At 45.7% G+C, this 12,545-nt stretch overlaps 2 long non-coding RNA genes across 2 annotated transcripts in view; one reads left to right on the forward strand and one right to left on the reverse strand.

Annotated features, from left to right (window-relative positions):
- Positions 1–766: 766 nt before the first annotated feature.
- LOC140218988 (uncharacterized) lies at positions 767–4,153 on the reverse strand. Its single transcript, XR_011895219.1, has 2 exons — positions 3,981–4,153; positions 767–933 (listed from the first exon to the last, which is right to left on the reverse strand). It is a non-coding gene; the product is annotated as an uncharacterized lncRNA (long non-coding RNA).
- Positions 4,154–4,825: 672 nt separating this feature from the next.
- Positions 4,826–12,545, forward strand: part of LOC126523005 (uncharacterized) — a 70,419-nt gene continuing 62,699 nt past the window's right edge. Inside the window, exon 1 of the long non-coding RNA XR_011895220.1 lies at positions 4,826–4,934. This is a non-coding gene — a long non-coding RNA (uncharacterized lncRNA). The remainder of the gene's footprint in view (positions 4,935–12,545) is intronic.

Raw genomic sequence — 12,545 nt, forward strand, 5'->3', positions numbered from 1 at the left:
AAAGTTATATTTTCTTAGAAAAAAAAAACTGGAACGTGCATCGCGTAATGTAAAACTTATTGCATACACCGCCTTCATTAGGATTATACTGGAATATTCAGCCGTTGTTTGGAGTCATCATCAAGTGACGCTTAAGAGGAAGTTGGAAAGAGTCTGGCGGCGTGTTTTATTTGTTCGACATACCGAAGGAAGGAATCAGTCACGCTTATGTTACAGCGTTGCAACTTCGATCTTCTTGAGGTATGTAGGAAAAAATATAGGCTGAAGGTGCTTTATCAAATAATGCAGGATCAACTTAAGATTGATAAGCTCAAATATCTACATGCTCCAGGCAAAAGATACCCGCGAACTAACCACGACTACGTCATAAAGCCGGACCACACCAACAGTGATACATATCGATACTCATTTTTCCTGGATGCGATAGAAATGAGGAACCAATTGCCAAACGCTATTGTTAGCTTAAAAGATGTCACCGACTTTGAAAATGCTGCTGAGGCATATTTATGGGAGTTTTCGATTTAGTTTTGAAGTACCAAGTGATTTGTGCGACTTGATATTCATTGTACGTATTTTGATAAATGTCAGAAGTGTGCTGAACAGCATTCAAGTGAACATCTTATTAACTGTGAATTGACAAGTGTTAAGCAACTTTACGTACATTGACATTGTCCATATTTGATTTATGTAATTGTATTGTCCTCTCTGTTATGACCCTCTATGAGGGTTGACAGTATTAATAAATAAATAAATAGACAACGAGGAATGTGGGTAAGAACACTTTATTTTCAGCACACATGTTTTTTTAATGAACTGCTGTTATACTGCTAAAATCTGCACATTTAATAAAAGTACACTGCTTTGCTTCATCACTCCATGCTAAGTGCAAGTATCCTGTACCAGGAAGTCAAACCAAGACGTGGGATGTTCAGTCTGTGAAAATAAAAACGAGTTTGAAACATTAACGTGCAAAAACTAAAGCACACTCAAGAAAATAAACACAGCACAGGAACATATCCAATGAATCAGAATTACCCTTGAGAGCAAACATATAGTTTCTATGGCACAGTGAAGAAACCTTATTCCTCCAGCTTTTTTGTGCGCGCAAGATAATATGAAAGTGCATGCGTTCTCCCCATATTGTGTATCTGTCACCTTTTCACACACAACAAAGATGATGTCTCAATGTGCCCAACTGTCTTTGCATATCCATTTCTCTGCTCTCATACCATGATACCTACAGTTAAAGGCTGTAGCAATGCTTAGCTTGAATGAACCAACACAAGCTACATGCACTGCGCTGTTGAACATGGCATTGTAAGTTAGATTCATGCACAGCACATTCATGTGCCATAAACATTTGATTGTGATTGTAGGCGAGATAAATAAAAAGAAGGTATGTAAATAAGAATATTCCCTAATAAGCTGTGCAGAAGTGCTCTCCCGTTTGGACAGAAGCCGAGCACAGCTGCAGTGAACAAGAAGCCAACTTATACAGCATTTAAAATCTAGGTTCTAAATGTGCTACAGATATTTCTGAATTCATGGTCGAAAATCTAGGTGTTAAAGGTGACAAACATTTAAACAGGTCTCTATTCGGACTGGTAATGCTATGTGTCACCTAGTTTGATAAAATATGCCATATCACTGGTCTCCCAAGCTACGGCTGCTGTCCAGTTGCAAGTGCAAATCACTCAATTATGTCTAGGGCACGTTTGAGCAAAAGGCAGCCAAGATTACTGTGCCAATGAGATCTATTTCCTGACATCTGATTTCTTCTCAGAAAGCTACCTCTAAAAAAAAACCTTCACAACAACATAACCCAAACCTTTCTTGAGTAAAGCCATCACACTGGTCCTTGAACACTAATTACACAGTGGCTCTTTGTGATGTAATGTTATGTACGTCAGCACCTAACGAAGTACAGGAAAATTTAATAATGGCAGCGTGACAGGTACACAAAAAAGTAAAGGGATAAAACATCACACAAGCTGCCAACAGTGTTCATATCTCCATTTCAATGTGGATGTTTTTAGCAGTGAATACATGTTCTCATTAAACTGAGTCATATTATTACAAAAGCGAAGGGCAAGGGTCTTTACATTCTAAACTGACAAATGTGCTTTATTGCGATTCACCGCAATACAGGAGGTGTTTTGCAGTGAACCATCACATAAGGTTTTGGCTAACTACGGCGGGCGTGTCCTACAGCGGGGCCTCTTGTGTATTGCGGTAAAGCGTATTATTGTGACAAGAGCTAACCTGGCACGTATGGCTTTAGCCAACAAAAGTTCTCAAGACATCATGCATCCTGCCACGAAAATCTGCTTTGATGAGAGTAGAACATTAGGTTCGTCGCTGACAGAAACCATACATTCCAGATTCACGTAAATCTTTCCCAATATCGGCATGCTTCACCGCAACACACAACTATGTTGCGGTGATAACGGTGGTCGAACAGGCTGGTGCAAATGTTTCGACACGGGAGCATGCCTTCATCAGGACAACTGCTTTCCTTGGCAGTTTTCATATACGTGAGTGCCCCCAACTCCCAACAGGGGAGATTTACCTGGACCTTTGCCAAGAGACGTACCGACCAGCGTTTGGTAGTGGCTGGTAGAGATGCAGGAGTCTAAAAAGCATTGCGAAATTCGGTTCCGTAAGGTTACCTTTACCGCAATACAAATATGTTAAGCGGTTAGACATACAAAATATTTTGCGGTGAATCATAGCAAGGGTATCCGGCCTTTGATGCAAAGCAGCTTTCCAAGAGGCACGGTAATGCCGTGGTTAGTTATGCAGTTCCCCGCATGCGAGTGAGTTCCCTGCGTTCGGCGGTTTCCCAGTGACATACAAAATTACATTGATTGACTGTGTTGTAAATGGGCGACGGCACTATATGCTGATGCAAAAGCGTCGTTTCGCTTTCGAAAACTGCGCTCGGCTAAAGAGAACAACCTTGACTCGCATATGACCAAAGCAGTTGAACAGGAAACTACGAAATTACGTAGCTGTTATGGAAGAAATCAACAGCTCAGAAAAAAATGGCCGTGTAAACATTAACTGGCTTACGAGGTCGACAAACCAACGGTTCAAAGCATCACAGCCACGTCCGAAATAGCGCTGAAGGCCGGCCAGTACACTTAGGCGCCTCAACGCGCGTAATGTAACAGGAGACGACAGGTGCACGCGTACATCATTAAGGAACACATATTATTTATGTCGGTGAAAGCGGTCACTCTTCAGTTCTGACATGCTTCAGCGCGTAACACTAGTCTACTGCGGCGAAGCTGACTTCAGGACCCCGATTTCTTCAACTCATCTGGCGAGGCAGGTCCGTTTATCACGCTTGGCAACGTTTGACATTTTCTGCCTTAATTTCGTTCGTTCTTTTTTAATTTTCTTATCACAGTGACCCTGTATCACGCAGTAGCAGAGCTAGTGCCGCGTCTTAACTGCGTAAGGAAAGGCAAGCGTGTATGCAGCAGGCACGGCGGCATTGGCTCTTGTTTGGAAACTTCAAGAGACGCTCTTCCGCGCAGCGATGTCATTTGTATTATTAAAAGAATGCAGGTGACGACTAAATGAGCAGCAGCAAAGTTGTAAAAAAGCAGTAGTAATGCTGTTCTAAGATCCTCTCGCTCGAGAGAGATGGTCTTAGAAAAAAAGCGCGATGTAACGCAATCTGACGGAACAGCTCGTCATGCCAGTGTTTTCTTACGTCCTCGTTCTTTCGCGCATCCTCCCTGAACCAGACTACTGAATGGTTCTGTGCACGCACTGACGATCCTGACGGAGGCAATACCACTCACATGAGCAGCTTTATATAATATGCCACGGCCCATTCCACATGCCGGCTGCAATTTGACGCGGCCAGGAGGCAAAATATGCGCACAAGGTACTTAATGGTAACGCATCAAACTGCTCACAGCCCCAATCCTTTATTACGCGCATATAGCGTGGAAAGATGAATTACTCACGCTCTAAGTGGGCACGGAATACGGACCGTTTCGCAGCGCAGCCGGCTCCGTAAGACGGCCGCCATGGAAATGAGCGGATGTGACATCATGGGTTATAGCGGACGTGACGTCATGGGTGAACGTAGACATTTCGGGCACCTTTCGTTTGCTGTGCCCCGGGCACAGCAGACACGGCCCTTATTTTATGGACAAATACTTATCTACGTGTATGTCTGTGTTACTGGTTGTAGAGCAAAATCTGAATATCCTGGCATAATGTATTGGAAGAACGTCATCAATATTCAGTAGAAGTTATTGTTTCTGTTGGCAGCAACTAGCTTTTATTTTTTTTAATTAGCCTAGCATTACAATAACACACTCAAATCACCTAATCTGTAAGCGGAGGTCACCCGACAAGGATCTATTTCAACGAAAGGAGGGGCAAGCATTCGCTTCACCTTTTCTTGTAAGAAGCTACGGGAGCTTCTTCTACTCCAGCAGTTTTCTTTAACCTCTTTGGGGCATGCTTTGGGGTTTCCGGCCCGCCACTCAAAACTATTATTATGCGAAGAGCGCAAACAACTTTGGTCGTCTGCTGCCACTAGTATGCATATAGAAAATATACCACTATGCAACGCCTCCTATAACTATATTATAGGAGGCGTTGCACTATGCGTCAACGATCGCCTAGCGCTTGGTGAGAGTTGTCGCTCCCCTATGCCTGGTGATTTATACGTAAGTGGCGCCGCCATAGATGACGGCCATTTTGCGGTCATCCGGCAGGCACTGAAGTTATCTAGGTTTAGCGTTATGGACCAATCGGATCCAAGAAATTGCACCAATCACGTGCCGTCCTGACCATTCCCGGCATCCTCCAGACGCACGCGGGTTCGTGAATGTCGTTGGAGCTGATCGGCAGTTCCCCTGCCTTTTAGTTTTCGAAGTGGCGCTGTTTAGTACTCCGCGGCAGCACAGGTAAGTGTCAAGAAGCATGCGCCTGCCTTTCTTGTAGTGTCATCGTCGAAGCACGCGAAAGAAAAGCAGCACTTTCGCTTTGGGACTTGTGTCAAATTCACTTATTCCGCGGCTTGCCACAATTCGTCCATCTCGCGTGTGGCGTGACTTTGGCGCGCAGAACACCCTTCATAAACACCACGTTTTCTTGGCCACCCGTTGCACCTGGTAAGTGTGTCGTACTGCGGCGTTGTTTTCAAAGCACTGAGTAGCTTTGCGGATACACGTTCCGAAATTGTCATATGGGGCCGTGGTAGGTGGGGTAGAACAATGCGGTTGTGGGAGCGGCGGCTGGTAGTGGCGCTTCGGCCGGACATCTTGACGTAACGCAGCGCGCCTCGTGGCGCGAACGCAGTGGAGACAAAGGTTCAGGAACCTGTGTATCCAAACGAACGGTGAGCGACGCGATTCGACATCGTGACATGCTACCCTTTGCGTCCTCTTGTTTCATTTCTTCGGGTCCATTGATATACGCTAGACGCTGTGGTTTTTCTCTGCGCACATCGGCTGTCACTTCCGTAGTAGCGTGCTGCAGAGCATGCCGGGCTATGTATGCAACATATTTGTCTGCAACGTGACTGTTAGCGGCTCATGCGTCTGTTTAAAGGTTTGGTGAGCTGGCGCTTTCTTCGCTGTCATACATATGCAGCAACACACGTGCCCGTCTCTCATTTTACTAAGATTGAAAGTTCACGTAATCCGTGAAGGGCGCGCTGTCACTGGAGCTACCACCAGTATGAATATGCATTCTTGACAATGTTATCATTTACCATGCAGATATTTCCTCATTTCTCGCACCAGATTTTTGGTGTAAGCTCACGCTCCTAGGTTGCTCCACGAATCCAGCCTACTAAATATCATACACAACAAAATTCTGGCGGAAGCGATCTGATGATTATCAATGTTAATGTGATTAGTATTTAACCAATGCAGCGATACGCCGTATTGCCACCGCCGGAACGCTTCATGGTTGAGATCTGTGCAGCAGCCGGGCACCTCCCTCGTGATTCCCTTTAGACACGCTGCGCCACCTAGTGGCGCCGCCACCAGGTCCGCACGCTGTGCGCCTGAACAGATGCCGCGGGCTCGAGTCCAGCCAACACAAGGAAACCTGAATGATTTTTTTTTATTTTTGTTGGAAAACTGCACATATGGTACATGCAAAGTAGCACAAGTTGGCATGTAACGAGTGATCTGGTAAGCGGCAGATGCACATCACATGCTTGTGAACTAAGTTAACCCGACGATTGGCATCAAACTTGGTTCCCCCATCACATGCACCTGATGATCTGATCATTAGACCGTGTAACCCAAGTTGGTGGGAAAACTAAGAGACTGACAGACAGGTAGAAACCCCCGAAAAGTGCATGAAGAACCCTAAAAATGTTATTTGCAATAAAACAAGTGATGAGAACATGCACCGACTTTCACGTAACATGTCATTTTCAAAGGCACATATATACGCACTTGCACATGTGATCTCCAATGAAATTGCCGCGTGTCCTAGTAGCAAAACAAACCACAACAAGCACACTACTCAATCCTTTAGAAAAACCAAGGTAGATAAGGAGAGGGCATCACAGTGCACATACAAAATAAGTCAGATGCAAGGACTGGCGATTTGCCTGCATATCACCCTTGGCTAACTCTGACCTCAATTATCATTATTGTATGATCAGTTGCACATTTTGCGAAAACTTGTCCAATCGAGCTGCAGAGCACAGCCACACTGGTTGCAATGCGAGAAAGCCTCCCGACTATTCTGCTGGCAGCGTATCACAAATGGTGTTGCCATTTTCTTCAGACAGATATGAACAGGCCTCTGAGGGTAGCCTGTTTTTTCCAAATGAGCAGTTTGCACAGTGGAGCTGTCCTGAATGGAATAATGACTTTGCTCAGAGCATTTCAAAAACGCATATGCTGTGGCCCTTTATCAAGCTGGCTGTGGGCTGACCCAAACGGCAAAAGGGGCTTTTTCGCACATGGTTCATACCTCTGGCACACATGGCTACTTGAAAATGACAGCCTGAAGTTAAAGCAGCTGACTTTGCATTGGTTTTAGCAATCATAAGCATTGATCTGCAGAAAGAATGAGCCACATGTAGCATCACAGTCTATTCAAAGTGGGCAGTCCACAAACCAGGAAGATGTGACCACTCATGTTCTGGATGACCAGCCTCGACTTTTCTATCCAAGTGTGCAAAAAACAAGTCAATACTGGTGCAATACATGATGCCTTTGTTCCACTCGGCAAATGTACAAGTGAGTTAGAGCTGTAATAGTTCAAGGACAGTTGTATCATGATACCACACTTCTGAAAGGCCACAGGCTATTTGAAAAATTCATCTTCAACAGACAAGTTTATGGTACAGCAGGGAGTAATGAAATTTCATATTGGTAGACGCATCTTTATATGCAGCATGGCAGTGCTTTGCAATATACCGAATGACCTGAGGGGGACTATTCAACAAAATAATCTTGCAGAACTCATCTCACAGTGACTTTCAACATTATTGTAATAAAACAAAGTAGCAACACACCGTATTGCCACCAACAAAATGTGTATGGGGCATGTATACAGCTAGGCTCCTGGCTCCTATTGTGGATATCCCTGGACAAGCTGCGGAATCTAGCGTTGGTGGTGCAAAGTCCGCGCATATGAATTTGTATTCGGACAAGATTTCTTAATGTATATGGTGAGTTCGATTCCACTCTGCACCAGAAAATTTCGAAGGCTTCTTTTGCCATTAAAGAGTAGCACGTACTCAGCGTGAAAGATGCTCATTGAAGAGCGGCTCATACTCTGTGGCCCAAGTTGGTCCTTCGATGGTTGGTTTTGAAGCCGGTTCCCTCAACAGAGCAACCTGATGCTCCACCCATTAGACGAAGTTCTACTGAGGGGCCTAAGTTGGTCCAAAACCCCCGCAACGAGAACATGCCCTTTGAACGGGCACTATCTACCACAGATGAGGTGATGGATACGAGCAGAACTGCGGCGTCTGACATTCGAGGAACGGCGCACCTCCCTCGAGCCCACCAGAATGAAAAATCCTGTATCACAGGGCCTGGAAAGGTCTCTTGAGCTAACCAAATCTTTTAGACACAGCACAAAACACATATAACATGGATACACAAATAATAGAGTGGAATGTCAGGGATTTACTCCACAGTCTAGATGACACTGAGGAACTCTTACTTAACTAGTCCAAAGTTGCTGTGTCCAAGAAACACATCTTAATCCTTCACATGAACTTTCTCCAGCAGTATGTCATTTATTAAAAAGCCCGCAACAATGCCCTTGCCTTATCGGGTGGTGTGTCCATAGCAGTAGATAAGGGTGTTGCCAGCAATTACAGCTTAAAAATGCCCCTAGAGGCAGTTGTGGACTGTGCGGTGCTCTTTAATAAGCTGGTCACAATTACCTCCCTATACATGCCCCTGAACTACCCTCTTTCAATAACAGAATTTCACAGATTTGTCTGTGAACTGCCCGAATCTTATATTGTCATAGATTTTAATGCCTACAATACCCTTTGGGGAGATTGTCGTGATGCCAGAGGGCGCTAGATTTCCTCTTCCTACAGATGCATGCTTGCTAAATGGGAGAGCCCACATTCTAGTGTCACAAACAAAACATTCTCATTTATTGATTTAAGCATTGCATTGAGTACACTTGTGCTGCATCTGGAGTGGAACGTGATTAAGAATCCGTATGGGAGTGACCATTTCCCCATTTTCGTAAAACAAAAGGTTATGTATGCTCTCCGCATGTCCGCTAGCGCAGTCGTTTGTGCCGACCGGACACAATACAGGGAGCTCACACATTTGACCTGGAAGAAAATCTGTACACTTTCTATTGATAATGCAGTGGCATATTTCATGGTTATAGTTGATGTGGTGTCAATATGTAGTCTCGAAACAAATGGATTGCCCTGTAAGTAACGTGTTCCCTGGTGGAACAAGTGTAAGGAAGCATATAGAACTCAATTTTATGCTCGGAGCCACCATGGAGACTCCCAACTACAGAGAACCTGAACATTTTCAAGAAAATTAAGTCTGAGGGTAGACGAATGTGCCGCCATGCCAAAAGAAAAAGCTGACAAAAATACATTTCCAGCATTAATTCTTACTCTGACGAACGAAAAGCCTGGAACAGAGTGAACAAAATCACAGGTTGGCAGACTCGTCCTCTACCACTAGTAAACACGCAGGGAGATACTCTAGGATCAAGCGGATTCTCTTGGGGCACATTTTGAGTACATTTCTAGTTCATCTGATTACTGAGGACACATTGCTGAGGTACTTAACATCCCTGTCTTCTCTTTATTTCCTTCTTGTACCACCAAGTGGACTGACTGCCTTTGAATTGGAAAGGGAAATGAATCTTACAACAGTCTAATATGGTGGAATTTCAGGCTGCACTAAAGTGTAATAAATCGGCCCCTGGAAATTATCGAATAGTTTAGAAGATGATTAAACACCTAGCCCTGAAGCAGACAAAACAGTCTTATCTTTTAACCCCATATTCTCTGCCAGCTATGTTCCATCTGCCTGGAGGTAAGCAGTCATAATTCCTATTACGGAAGGATGAACGAAAAGAAGATTGCGAGATACTGGCTACTGGGGGTTGGTGGTAAGCCATCTTAACTACCCAGACTCATTTTCTATATATATTGCAAATATAATCTTCTATACTCCCAACATGCCCGTAACAAATTGGTGGAGGTGTTTGGTAAACGTCTTATCGCATGATCTTGTTAAATGGCGATAATCGACGCAAAAATGCCCAGTACAATCTCTTTTTCACAAGGATGACAGATGAAGCCCAAGGACTGGCTGATGGCTCGTTGACCCCTTTGCAGAGCATTTTATTCACTTCTGATTGGATCACTCGACGTTCAGCATGCGATACCTGATAGGGACGCCGACGAATAGGATTCGGGTCTCCAGTGTTTATACGGTGCTGAAGAACAGATGTTTGGCCTAAAGGCCTGTCGCCGAAATCAAAGATGTCACTACGATTCAAGCGGGTGGTGTATGTCCGTGGCCTGTGCAGAGGTGAGGTCAGGTGCAATCATTTCCGCGAAGTCATCCGTTAAGAAACCAGAGCTGTAAGCTGTAATTGGCACTAATAAACTACTCTCGGCATTCAGACCCTGAATGTCAAATTCGGAACCGCTAGAAACACTGGCCAAGAACATGCCGGCCGGAATCACTTCAGGGCACAGGCTGAAATTCAGAAGCGGTAGAGCATCGTCGTTATCAGTAACTGTGACCAGCATGTGCAGGACAGCAACGTTCCAGTTCAAAAGCACGTCGATGTTGGGGCGAAGCACATATTCACTGTCAGGATCCTGTGGCTGGGCGGTCAAAGTGACGTAAGTAACTGCCTCGGGTGACAGACGCACATTGTGAAGCGAGCACAAGTGCTGTGGGGTGGTCCTCAGAGCATCGGCGAGTTGAGGCAGTTCTAACTGAAGAATGCCGGTCACGCAGTCGATGAGAGCAGAATGAATGGATAAAAAGTCCAATCCAAGAATAACGTCGTGAGGGCAGTTGTCGTTTACCGCATCGAGAACAAGTAGGGTGGCCGGCTATACTTATGCACGCAGTGCACATTCCAAGTACAACCAGCACGCCGCCGTCGGCCACACGAAGCACACTGGCAGCTGCTGGGGTGAGGACGTTCTTTAAACGTCTACATAGGCTAGCACTCATCACAGATACGTGGGCTCCAGTGTCGACAAGTCCTTGGACAGGTAAGCCTTCTATTTTAATCTATTTTAACGTCAATCGCACTTCTCTGTGGGTACAGACAGAGGATTTGCTGCAGTAGTCGGTAATGCAGCACCACCTCCGAGGGCTGCGTTTCCTAGTTTTCCAAAAGGGTGCGGCCAAAAGCCGCAGGGGACGAAAGGCGACCTGGCTGCGGCGAATGGGAAGATGCGCAACGTGTTTGCGGTGAACGAGACTGGTGTCCGCGCAGCTATGGTGAGCGGCTGTACTGCATGTTCCTAGCAGAGTTGTCGGCACTGTTAGACTCGGCGGTGGGCGAAACATTGCAGGCATTTCCATCAAAACGGCTCATGTTGGTCAGCGTGCAAGGTGTTGAGGGCCACGAGTTGCGACAGTATCGGGTGACATGACCAATGCGGCGACAGATGAAACATTGGCTGGTCATCCGCAGTTCTCCACTCGGTGGGTTGCGATAACGTGGAGAGAAGCATTAGGGTGGAGCATAAATAGTAGACGGGCGTTTGTTAGTTCTGGGATTGGCGACAGCACACACAGAATGTAAACCAATGTTTTCAAGTTCCTGGCAAATGGTACCTCGTACGAGGGGAACTGAAAATGTAGTATCAGGGCTACGCAAACAGAAAGCTGCGGGCACCATCGCGTCCAGTTCATGTCTAACGATTCGCACCATCTCTGATGGCGACGCATGCTGCTGTGTGGGTTGATCTTCACACGTCGATGTTGAGGCAGTATTGGGAAGTCTGGCGAATGGTTGCAAGACACGTCGGCTTTTGGCCTGGTCGAATTGTCGGCACTCTTTAATGATTGCGTCAACTGTAGAGCAGCTTTTGCACTTGAGCAGATTAAACGCGTCGTCAGCAATGCCCTTAGCACGTGCCTGATCTTGTCAGCTTCTGTCATGTCGTGATAGGCCTTACGACTAAGTGCCAGCACGTCCTGGATGTACAAGACAGGATTCCATGGGGGATTGGGCTTGGGAGGCCAGCTCCTGCTTTGCGGCAACTTTACGGCCGGCTGATTTGCCAAACAAATCTGTCAATTTCTCTTTGCATTGGTCCCAGCTGGTTAGCTCCTATTCGTGGTTTTCATACCACACCTTTGCCGTGCCTCTTAGGTAAAACAGGTTAGCTAGAGGTCCCATCTCTTGATTCCATTCACCCGTTCGTACATGGCCACCCAATCTTCAATGTCGGCGCCGTCGGTCCCGCAGAAAGTTCCAGCATCCTTGGGTTACACAAAGACAACCGAAAGTGACAGCGATGTAGCATGCGATGTAGGAGGCGGCAATGAAGTTGATCCCGAGTGCTCACCGTCATTCATGGTGCGGACGGTGATGTAACGTACACTGCAGAGCTCAGTTTCCAGCCGTGGTACCCCACACCTCTCACCTATACGTTACGGGGATGTTGGGAGTATAGATTATATTTACGGTATCCCCGTAACATTATTCTAAAAGAAGGCAAGGACCTGCCTTCAGCCAGAAGCTCTAGGCCTATAGCTCTAACAAGTTGCCTATGCAAGCTTTTTGAGAAAATTATTAACCGGTGCCTAATCTATCTCGAAAGCAACAGATGCCTTGCAGTGCAGCTTCAGGGAATGTAGATCCACAAGAGAGCATCTTTTCTGCATTGAGACAAATATCCGTAATGCCTTTGGGCACACAGTTTCCTTATCGGTATTTTTAGACATGGAGGAAGCACATGACACTGCTTGGTGTTACGGAATCCATCGTGATCTGGCTGGAATGAGTGTCTGAGGTAACTTGCTTTATTGTTTTAATCTGCGAGCAACAAGTGCAGCTTGGCTTGAATAAAG

This window comes from Dermacentor andersoni, chromosome 6, assembly GCF_023375885.2.
Source record: "Dermacentor andersoni chromosome 6, qqDerAnde1_hic_scaffold, whole genome shotgun sequence".
Taxonomy (NCBI): domain Eukaryota; kingdom Metazoa; phylum Arthropoda; class Arachnida; order Ixodida; family Ixodidae; genus Dermacentor; species Dermacentor andersoni.